Raw genomic sequence first — 11,793 nt, 5'->3', positions numbered from 1 at the left:
ACAAATAGTAAGCATTGTTATTCAAAATGAAACAACTGTCCTTCTTTTGCTGAGGGAGAAAAATGCCAGCTGGGTGCCTGAGCTTGGGGTCTATGAACTTGAGAAAAATTGTTCTGATAAGCTCATTTGCAAAAATATTGACAAGCTTGGTGATTTTTCTCCCCTTTCCTTTTATCAGAAAGGTGTAAGGTCCCTCCTCCTGCTTAAGCATATGCCACTATGGAGCTAGTAAAACAGTTGGTTTAAAAAGCTCTGCCATTGCTCAGCAATGATCTCATGGATTTACTCATGGCTCGACTGGAGGTGATTGGAGTAAACAGTGTAGATGACCTTAACTTTGTCAGGATTGAGGACGTCAATGGAATTCTACCACCCATTCAGTGAAGACTGAATCAGGCTTTCAGTGTCGGTAAGTCTATAGGGGTGTGTGTGTACATAAAAAGTCTTTGGAAAATGTTTTTCCAAAGAAAATGCTGCTACCAAAGTAAAGTTATGAATAGATTTGTGTATACCTTCCCCAAATTGTTGAGACTAAAATTATGTGTGTAAGTAACTTTAAAAACTTAGCTAATATTAATTTGTGTATTTCATAGAGCAACAAGTTGGATTGGTCTCCATTTCAAGACCTTTGCCACAGAGTGACCATCAGCCCCAAACATCATCTCTAACTCCTGGTCCCATGGATTATTCCCCACCCTGTGAGCCATATGCTGTACCCGGGCACAAAATGCCTCCCAACCTCATGCTTGCCTTGAGGGAAAAGAAGAGACCAAAGCCTAAGGAGAGAAGAGAACTTGTTTGTGTTATTATTGATGATGTCCTCTGTAAAGAAAATATATGACCTGGAAGAGCAAAGCTGCGAGAGATTGCAAGGCAGATTGTGCAGGAATATCCCTGCTCTTTTAAAGACAGAGAGCTCAGTGGAACTAAAGTCACTGGAACAGGATATGAGTCTTTGTTTATACAGCTAGAAAACAGAGTTGAAAATGTTAGGAGGCCATTAACGGTCTGCTCAGCAAAGAAAATGGCAGATGATGAAGCCAGGAAGAAGAAGCCTACATGTTCAGATTGGTATGGATGTGTTGAGTGGCAGCCTGCAGTTGAGGACACAGAAGAACTAGAAATTAAGCAAGAAGAGTTAAAAAGAGCCTTCAACACTACTGTCTTCAGGAATCATCTGTTCGAAAACTGATGGCTGAAACATATTGCATCCAACGTGCAACTATAAACAAAGGAACTGCTGTAAACAAAATAGTGGATGAGTGGCCCTTCCTTTTTTGAGGCAGTCCACCTTTTTGAGCACACACAGACTCTCCTTGGCTTTGCAGTTCAAACAAGGCTATCAGAAGAACTAACACCCAAAGAAAAGCCCATAAAAGACTTTCTTAACTTAAAAGGCATTGAAATACTGGAAGGTCCATTATCACTGATAGCTGGAATTGCAAAATGCTTCAAGGAAAACCCTCACCATCTTATGTACCAAAATGAGGTGGGTTTAGCATTCTAAGCAGCTGGTCCGAAACTGTTTTTATCATTTACGGAATATTTCTAAACTCAGACTAATGGTATCAAAGCTTGAACTTGAGATGATTATTCATGCTTTTATTTCTTCTCGTTTAGACTATTGTAATGGCCTTTTTACTTGTTTTAACAAATCAGCCTTAAATCATCTTCAGACTGTGCAGAATGCTGCAGCATGACTCTTAACAGGCACCAAGAGAAGATCGCATATCACTCCAGTCTTGGCCTGCCTTCACTGGTTGCCTGTAAATATTAGGTTTCATTTTAAAATTTTAGTTCTAACCTTTAGGGCCCTACATGGTCAGGCTCCTCAATATTTATCTGGCCTGCTGAAAACCGGGCTTTAAGGTCATTAGATCAGAGACTGCTGGTGGTACCGCGCACTCGTTTTAAAACTCGTGGTGATCGGGCCTTTCAGACTGTGGCACCACGGCTGTGGAATTCTCTCCCACTGTCTCTTCGCTGCACGGACTCCATTGATTCTTTTAAGAAACAGCTGAAGACATTTTTATTTAGAAAAGCATTTAATTAATTTCTTCTTATGCTGTTTTTATAGTTTTATTGTTTTACATTGTTTTATTTACTGTTATATTGTTTTTATATTCCCATTTCCTACGTTGTAAAGCACTTTGGGATTTTTATCTGTGAAAAGCGCTATATAAATAAATTTTACTTACTTACTTTCTTTGCTTTATTTTACAGCAACAGATTTGCACAGCTGGTGGACTGAGCATCCCGTGCACCCCCTGCATACTTGCTATGGGTTTGTAGTCTATATTACACACTTTCCAGTTGTCAAATCAGGGAATATTACCATCCAATGCATTAGCAGCATCACATTTGAGAGGGTTTGTTGTCTTCACACAGTATATAGACAACCAAATTGTTTTGAGTATAATTTTAAATAATTTAGAAGAACTAAGGAAGAATATTACCAAATGTGTCAAAATGAACATACTGGAATTAAACATTGTCAAAACTATATGCACTGAATTGGGTAACAGGAATGGTCTATAGATGAGATCTCAATTGAGCAGGTTGTTCAAATATTGTTATTAGGTTTTTTCATTTTGTGTTGGTTTTTTATTTATTAAATAGATCTTTATCTTGGTCTATTCATATCTATATGGTATATGTTTTCATCTCTTTTGTGATTGATGTCATCTGCTCACCTATTCACACATTTGGTCCTGTGCTGCTGAAAAACATTGTGGTAGGACTCGACTTAAGCGATCAAAGAAGTGCAGGAGACTGATGCTGTCCAGTGTAGCAAGTGATTTATTCACCATTTTGTGGCCCAACAATATTTACAAAGAAACAAATAAGAAACTCAACTCTATAATTAACTCAGTTCAAATAAACATCTGCTTAAATAGTCCACTTAATCAAACAATTTCTCCTCTGGACTATTCCATTCAGTAGGTAGGTAAGATGAACATGATTATAGTCAAACCTCTACTACTCCTCTTTACTGACAACAAACTCTGTGGTGTAATCAATACATATCACAACAATAAATCTATTTCTTTATAAATCCTCTAAAATCAGCTTTATTAAATTATAAGAGTTCTTCCCCTTCTGCACTTGGTCTCTTCCTTTGACCTCAGATGAACCCAGAAGGTATAAAGCAGGAAGTAAACCTACATTTCCTCCTTTTGCTTCTGGAAGACAGGTAGGTAAGGTAAGTTCTAAACAATACAAATTAACAGTTGAAATAAAGAACATGTTAACTTAAACTTGTAGGAATTGATTTAAACCAAGATGTTATATTATATAATCTATAAAAGTGCAAAACATAAACAAACCCGGGATAGTAGATGTTTGCCTATTGCAGATTACATGTGAAATATGGTTAAATCTAAACAAGAATGTTAACTAAGAATATAGACAAATGGTCTTCTCACCCACTTTGTCACAAACATGTACACCAAAAAATGTATTACTTTATTGTTATTGCTATTATTTTAATTAACTAAATTATAGGCATGTCTTTTGTTATTCATACACATAGCTATTGTAAAAACTATGCCACATTTCCTTTTAAGTGCTGGTTTTAGTAATGATCATGTGACATGGCAATTGACATGTGGACTGTTATGAAGACCACTCTTTTATACAGATTGGACATGAAAAGCTATGTTATTAAAGCTAATTTACATTACAGACACCTACTCTAAAAAATAATGGCACAAATTTAATACTATCATGAAGTTGGATTTTAAAAAATGTGTTTAAAGTTTTTAGAGCAGGTCACCTAAGAGACACTTGTGGAATTTAACCTGGTTGTCATTGCTTTTATATTAGTATAACGCTAATGTTGTAGATAGTAAAAACTCCGTACCTGTGACGTCATCAAGTACGCTGATGTTCCAATTGTACAAATCGCGAGTTGCCGAGAACGCGAATACAGACTCGCGTACTTGAGAAATGAGAACGGGCCACCCGATCCAGCCCTAACTATATGCTTTAGCAAAAAGGAAAGTTTGAAGCCTAATCTTAAAAGTAGAGATGGGTTCTGTCCCGAATCCAAGCTGGAAGCTAGTTCCACAGAAGAGGACCTTGAAAACTGAAGGCTCTCCCTCCCATTCTACTTTTAAATACTCTAGGAAACAGCAGGTAAGCCTGCAGTGTGAGAGCGAAGTGCTCTAATGGGGTGATATGGTACTACAAGGTCATTAAGATAAGATGGGGTCTGATTATTTAAGACCTTGTATGTGAGGAGCAGGATTTTGAATTCAGTTCTGGATTATTAATATTGTTTCCACTTCCCCTGATCACCTCCTGTGGGTATTTAGTCTGTTTTCATTCAGTCTTTGTCAAGTTGTCTGTGTTCCTTCCTCCATTTCGAGTCAAATTCACGTGTTTCATAATTCAGCTCAGGCCTTGCTCATGTTTTTTGCTAATTTCCTCTTCATAGTCTCTCGCATGTTCTTGTCCTGAATGTTCATGTCTTTTGTCACAGTTGTCATAGTTTAGTTTCTTTCAGTTTAGGTTTTTGTTTAGTTTCCATGGCATGACCATTTTCACAGTGCGTCTGGGGAGGCTTGTCTTTTGGGAATTGTCTTCTAAGTCTTCAGATTGTATGGCATCCAGGTTTATATGCCCATCAAACTTGACTGCGGAGATCAAGAGTTTCTGCTGAACTGTCTTGACAACATTAAGTTCTGTGGAGGATCCGTTTCTTTAATCTTAAATAAAAGAAGACTGGAGTTAGCTTGCTTTGGTAAATTTGACCCCTCAAGCAACTCTTTTTGCAATCAGTAATTTGACTCTTCATTGTCACGCATGTATGAAATTTGGGCATGATTTTTGATAGGTTTTTAAATGGATAAATAATTCTGTGTTTTGTTTTTTACACAAACTTAAACTGACACAAAGCACGAAGGTGATTAAAGTTACTATCGTCCCTGTTCAAGATAAATATAATGGTTGACACTGACACATGTTTGTTTCCCAATTCCTCTGGCTCTGCTCGTCATGGTGAATCATGGAATTGGAACTCTATTGCTAATGGTATTCTTTGTCTACTCAAACACACACTTCAAGGTAAACATGCTAACTTGATTCAACTTAGTCCTTTACTGATTCTACATGTTGAAAGGAGCCAGTTGATGTACTTTGGGCATCTGCCTAGGATGCCTGCTAGACCCCTCCCTTTCAAGGTTTCCACCCAGCTAGAGCAATTTTGGGGGTCTCCTCTTTAGCGTGGACATTTAGTAGAAGAGTTCCTGAGTATGTAGCTTAGCCTACACATTAGCCTGTAGTTTTCATTCATATTTTATGAGTGTTTAATCAAAAACTATTTTCTATTTCCTAAAGAGTGTTCCTGGGAATAAATCCAGAACGAGGGTCAAAGGCTGAGATGAAGGGAATGAAGCAACTACACGTTCCACCAAGACTGCTCAAGTTACTGTCTGAACTCAACAACTTCGAAAATCCCTGGAAAATTTGAAAAGAAACTGGAAATCAAACTGGAACTTTTTGGGCTGCTTTTAGTAGCTTATTCAAATGGACAAAGGTACTGAGAGGATGCACTCACGTACACATGGAACCCTGTCTTCTCTCCTTCATGCTTGCTATCTCCTTAAACTGTACATCATATATTTGAAGTTTAATATTGAATAGCAAGCAAGAATTAAACAGCTTTTTGAAATGAACAAAAAAATGCAATTTTACAAACAATGCTAGATGAAATTTCCGTGTTGCATTGGTAAAACATAGCATAAGAGATCTGCTTGTAGTAAATGTTCATGTACTGGCAGAAAATTACTAGGACATTTCCCGTATTTTTACGGAGGATTTTTTAACAGTGTAACTTAAGTTTAAGAATATAATCCACCCACTGTTATCATCTTCAATGCCCTGTACCAACAGAGAAGAGCATAGCAGCTACCTGAACGCTACTCCAACAGAGGTCGATAATCTTGTTAATAATTTTACCTCCTCACTACGTACGACTCTGGATACTGTAGCTCCAGTGAAAACTAAGGCCGAAGTACTTGACTCCGTGGTATAATTCTCAAACACGTACCCTAAAGCAGATAACTCGTAAGCTGGAGAGGAAATGGCGCGTCACAAATTTAGATGATTGTGTAGCCTGCAGAAATAGTTTGTTGCTTTATAAGAAAGCCCTCTGCAAAGCCAGAACATCTTATTACTCATCACTGAAGAAAATAAGAACAACCCCAGGTTTCTCTTCAGCACTGTGGCCAGGATGGCGAAAAGTCAGAGCTCTGAGCCAACAATCACTTTAACTTTAACTAGTAATGACTTCATGAACTTCTTCAGAAATGAAATTTTTATCATTAGAGAAAAAATTACCAATAATGATCCCACAGATGTAATATTATCTACAGCTACTTTCAGTACCATTGATATTCATTTAAGACATTTTCTCCAATCAATCTTTCTGAGTTAACTTTAGTAATTACTTCCTCCAAACCATCAACGTGTCTTTTAGACCCCATTCCTACAAAACTGCTCAAAGAAGTCCTGCCATTAATTAATTCTTCGATCTTAAATATGATCAACCTATCTCTAATAATCGGCTATGTACCACAGGCCTTCAAGCTGGCTGTAGTTAAACCTTTACTCAAAAAGCATCTCTAGATACCAGCTGTCTTAGCTAATTATAGGCCAATCTCCAACCTTCCTTTCATATCAAAAATCCTTGAAAGAGTAGCTGTCAAACGGCTAACAGATCATCTGCAGAGGAATGGCTTATTTGAAGAGTTTCAGTCAGGTTTCAGAGCTCAGCACAGCACAGAAACAGCTTTAGTGAAGGTTACAAATGATCTTCTTATGGCCTCTGACAGTGGACTCATCTCTGTGCTTGTCCTGCTAGACCTCAGTGCAGCGTTCGATACTGTTGACCATAATATCCTATTACAGCGATTAGAACATGTTGTAGGTATTACAGGTACTGCACTGCAGTGGTTTGTATCATATCTATCTAATAGACTCCAATTTGTGCATGAAAATGGAGAGTCCTCTTCACACACTGAGGTTAATTATGGTGTTCCACAGGGTTCAGTGCTAGGACCAATTCTGTTTACATTATACATGCTTCCCTTAGGCAGCATCATTAGAAGGCAGCATACATTTTCACTGCTATGCAGATGACACCCAGCTCTATCTGTCCATAAAGCCAGATAACACACACCAATTAGTTAAACTGCAGGAATGTCTTAAAGACATAAAGACCTGATTGGCCGCTAACTTTCTGCTTAATACAGATAAAACTGAGGTTATTGTACTCGGCCCTGAAAATCTTAGAAATATGGTATCTAAGCAGATTCGTCCTCTGGATGGCATTACCTTGGCCTCCAGTAACACTGTGAGGAACCTTGGAGTCATTTTTGACCATGATATATTTCCTTCAATGCACACATTAAACAAATATGTAGGACTGATTTCTTCCATTTGCGCAACATCTCTAAAATTAGAAATATCCTGTCTCAGAGTAGTGCTGAAAGACTAGTTCACGCATTTATTACTTCCTGATTATTATCAGGAAGTCCTAAAAACTCCCTGAAAAGCCTTCAGTTAATCCAAAATGCTGCAGCAAGAGTCCTGACAGGGACTAGAGAAAGAGAGCAGATTTCTCCTGTTTTGGCTTCCCTTCATTGGCTTCCTGTTAAATCCAGAATTTAATTCAAAATCCTGCTCCTCACATACAAGGTCTTAAATAATCAGGCCCCATCTTATCTTAATGACCTTGTAGTACCATATCACCCCATTAGAGCACTTCGCTCTCACACTGCAGGCTTACTTGTTGTTCCTAGAGTATTTTAAAAGTAGAATGGGAGGGAGAGCCTTCAGTTTTCAGGCCCCTTTTCTGTGGAACCAGCTTCCAGTTTGGATTTGGGAGACAGACACTATCTCTACTTTTAAGATTAGGCTTCAAACTTTCCTTTTTGCTAAAGCATATAGTTAGGGCTGGACCAGGTGACCCTGAATCTTCCCTTATTTATGCTGCAATAGACATAGGCTGCCGGGTATTCCCATGATGCATTGAGTTTTTCCTTTCCAGTAACCTTTCTCACTCACTATGTGTTAACAGGCTTCTGAAGCGTGATCATCGAACAATCAAGTGTTTCATTCAAAATAGTCAACAGGGTCGCAAGAAGCGTGTGGAAAAACCAAGGCGCAAAATAACTGCCCATGAACTGAGAAAAGTCAAGCGTGCAGCTGCCAAGATGCCACTTGCCACCAGTTTGGCCATATTTCAGAGCTGCAACATCACTGGAGTGTCCAAAAGCACAAGGTGTGCAATACTCAGAGACATGGCCAAGGTAAGAAAGGCTGAAAGATGACCAGCACTGAACAAGACACACAAGCTGAAACGTCAAGACTGGGCCAAGAAATATCTCAAGACTGATTTTTCTAAGGTTTTATGAACTGATGAGAGTGAGTCTTGATGGGCCAGATGGATGGGCCCGTGGCTGGATTGGTAAAGGGCAGAGAGCTCCAGTCCCACTCAGACGCCAGCAAGGTGGAGGTGGAGTACTGGTTTGGGCTGGTATCATCAAAGATGAGCTTGTGGGGCCTTTTCGGGTTGAGGATGGAGTCAAGCTCAACTCCCAGTCCTACTGCCAGTTTCTGGAAGACACCTCCTTCAAGCAGTGGTACAGGAAGAAGTCTGCATCCTTCAAGAAAAACATGATTTCCATGCAGGACAATGCTCCATCACACGCGCCCAAGTACTCCACAGCGTGGCTGGCAAGAAAGGGTATGAAAGAAGAACAACTAATGACATGGCCACCTTGTTCACCTGATCTGAACCCCATTGAGAACCTGTGGTCCATCATCAAATGTGAGATTTACAAGGAGGGAAAACAGTACACCTCTCTGAACAGTGTCTGGGAGGCTGTGGTTGCTGCTGCACGCAATGTTGATGGTGAACAGATCAAAACACTGACAGAATCCATGGATGGCAGGCTTTTGAGTGTCCTTGCAAAGAAAGGTGGCTATATTGGTCGCTGATTTGTTTTTGTTTTGTTTTTGAATGTCAGAAATGTATATTTGTGAATGTGGAGATGTTATATTGGTTTCACTGGTAAAAATAAATAATTGAAATGGGTATATATTTGTTTTTTGTTAAGTTGCCTAATAATTATGCACAGTAATAGTCACCTGCACACACAGATATCCCCCTAAAATAGCTAAAACTAAAAACAAACTAAAAACTACTTCCAAAAACATTCAGCTTTGATATTAATGAGTTTTTTGGGCTCATTGAGAACATGGTTGTTCAATAATAAAATTATTCCTCAAAAATACAACTTGCCTAATAATTCTGCACTCCCTGTAGTAGACAAAAAGCTATACCTCCTGCCACAGTGTTCCCAAGCTTACTGACAACCTGATAGACAGGCCACATTAAGAGATTGGGGGTGCGCTGCTCTTCACCTTGTAAACTTTAGGTCATACCAGCTACTGAAATATTCTACAGTGGTGGGACGTACAAGTGGGCAGAAAGAGTACAGAGCACCAATAGATGATGTTCTCAAGTTTAAGTTATATTCATGTATAACAGTGCAATGAAATTCTTCGGCTCAGAGCCCCCTCAATGTTGCACATAGACAAAATATGTATATTCATTTTAAAAAAAGAAAAAAAGAGATCAAATAAATATAGAATAAAAAATTTCATGGCATATAGAGTAATTGTCCAATATTTCAGCAGTTCAGTAGCCTGACGACTGGGTAGAAACGGTCTTCTGCTGGTGCAGGTCTGGATGCTCCCGTACCCCCTGCCTGATGCCAGGAGTGTGAAGAGTGTATGGCTAGGATGGCTGGGATCAGAGAGCTGGGCCTTTCACATAACGCGCTGTCTGTAGAGGTTCTGGACGGCTGGGAGTTCAGAACTAGCGATGTGTTATGCTGATCTCAGCACCCCCCTTAAAGCCTTGTGGTCCAGAGCATTACAGCTGAGGTACCAGAGCGTAATACAGATTCCAGAATACACACCGATAGAAATCGGTGTGTATTCTGGAAACCATGCCAAACCTCCTCAGCCGCTGCTGAGCCACTGTTTTGCTACTTTTGCAATCACATCCATGTGTAATTTTTTCTCTAATTGTTATTTGTGAAGTGTTACATCCCCACATAAAAGCTAGGCGATGAGAGTGGGGAACAGTAACAGTTGGATCCGGGTGAAATGAAAAGAACACCAGGCAGAGGTATTTAACACAAAATAAATCTTTATTATAATCAAATACCTCAATCATATAAATGGTAACAACAAAAAGAGACAGCACCGCTGCTTTAATGATAAACCAGTCAAGTCAACCCAAAGAGATAGTGACCACTTCAACAAAGAAAACAACTATAAGGCTTCAACAGAAAAAGACAGCAACGCTGCTAGTAACAATACCAAGGCAGGCCAAACATACTAATGGAGGCCGCCGTCACTTATGGGAAACCACCGCTCAGTTAAGCACTACTCACAAAGAGCCTACACACAGTGGGGCTGGTCACACGCAGCAGGCCGTTTCCATACCTAAACCAGTATCACACACTGACCAGCACAGAGGAAATCCACCAGAAGCCTCTCCACACTGCTCTTCTCCAGCTTATATCACCTCTGAGGGTAATTGGTGGTAAACGAGGGCAGATGAGCAACAGGTGTGTCCTAAAGGAGAAGGCAGGGGCAGAGAGAGACAAGGGGAGGGGCAAGAAAGAAGGAGGAGGAGAGGGAGAAGACAACACCACGCCCACACACTCCCACAGCCTCACAGGATGTAACATGAAGAAATTCATGAAGTCATTAAGTTAAAGCAGGGGTGTCACTACCCGATCCGTACCGGAAACCCGATCGGTACCCCGCATGTGCAAATCTTACGTCACTTCCTCTCTTTGCCAACATTGCGACATTCAATATATTTGAATGGTGCGGTTAGCGCCCAGTTAGCTCCTAGCATTTCTCAACAGCTCTGCCTCCTTTTCGACTGCCCGGGACATTTAAACAATGGATAATCCGTATACAAAGAAATTCATGCTTTTCTCCTCAACAGAGAGCGTCCCCCGATTGAGCAACAGCGCCGTAAAATAAGAAGAATGGCGCCTAATTACAGAGTTAATAATGCAGACTTTGTAATATCTCACGTGTAGATTCATCAGCCAGATTAAGTGTTTACTGACAATTGACAGTGATAGCGCACATCATCACTATTCCAACAATCCTCTCCTCACAGACAAGCATAAACACACTCGACTATCGCTAAATCAGATTTAACACACGTTTGTAATGACGATAATTCAGTTTATAATAGGGTTTATTCGCTCGGTCAGCAGGTGGCGGTATCCTCGTACACTGGGGAGTAAACTGCCATTAAACGAACAGAAGAAGAAGAAAACATCTGCACATGCGCGGTACGGATCGGGTAGACCCGATTTGTACGGTCAGACTTTACACATGCGCAGTAAGGATCGGAGAGTCCTGATCCGTAACTTTCTTTTTATTTTTCGTTTTTGTCTACATTGTACTGAAATGCTTCATTATTGCAAACATTTTAAGATATACTTGTTATTCTTAACATCTTAACAGATACTCTGACCCATAACTATCGTAAAACGCTACGACCGGAAGTAAAAACCTTTCGCGCATGCGGGGTACCGATCGGGTTTCCGGTACGGATCGGGTAGTGACAAGGGGTTCCCAAAGTGTAGGGCCCGCCCCTAGGGGGGGCACAGAGCCAGGGGGGCGCGTTTGGTGGGGCGTGGTCATCCTTAATCACGCCCGCTGAGTTAAAACACGGGGACTCGGGGG

The 11,793-nt window shown here is 40.1% G+C and overlaps 1 pseudogene; it reads left to right on the top strand.

The window, feature by feature from the left end:
- Positions 1-219: 219 nt before the first annotated feature.
- Positions 220-1,507, top strand: LOC146693235 (uncharacterized; annotated as a pseudogene).
- The last annotated feature ends 10,286 nt before the right edge of the window (positions 1,508-11,793 follow it).

Source organism: Copadichromis virginalis, linkage group LG14, assembly GCF_057382275.1.
Source record: "Copadichromis virginalis isolate Kocher_CV1m ecotype Utaka linkage group LG14, C_Virginalis_male_GT1.1, whole genome shotgun sequence".
In the NCBI taxonomy this organism is placed as follows: Eukaryota; Metazoa; Chordata; class Actinopteri; order Cichliformes; family Cichlidae; genus Copadichromis; species Copadichromis virginalis.
Note: the sequence above shows the minus strand (reverse complement) of the source record. Positions and strands in the feature narration are given on the sequence as shown.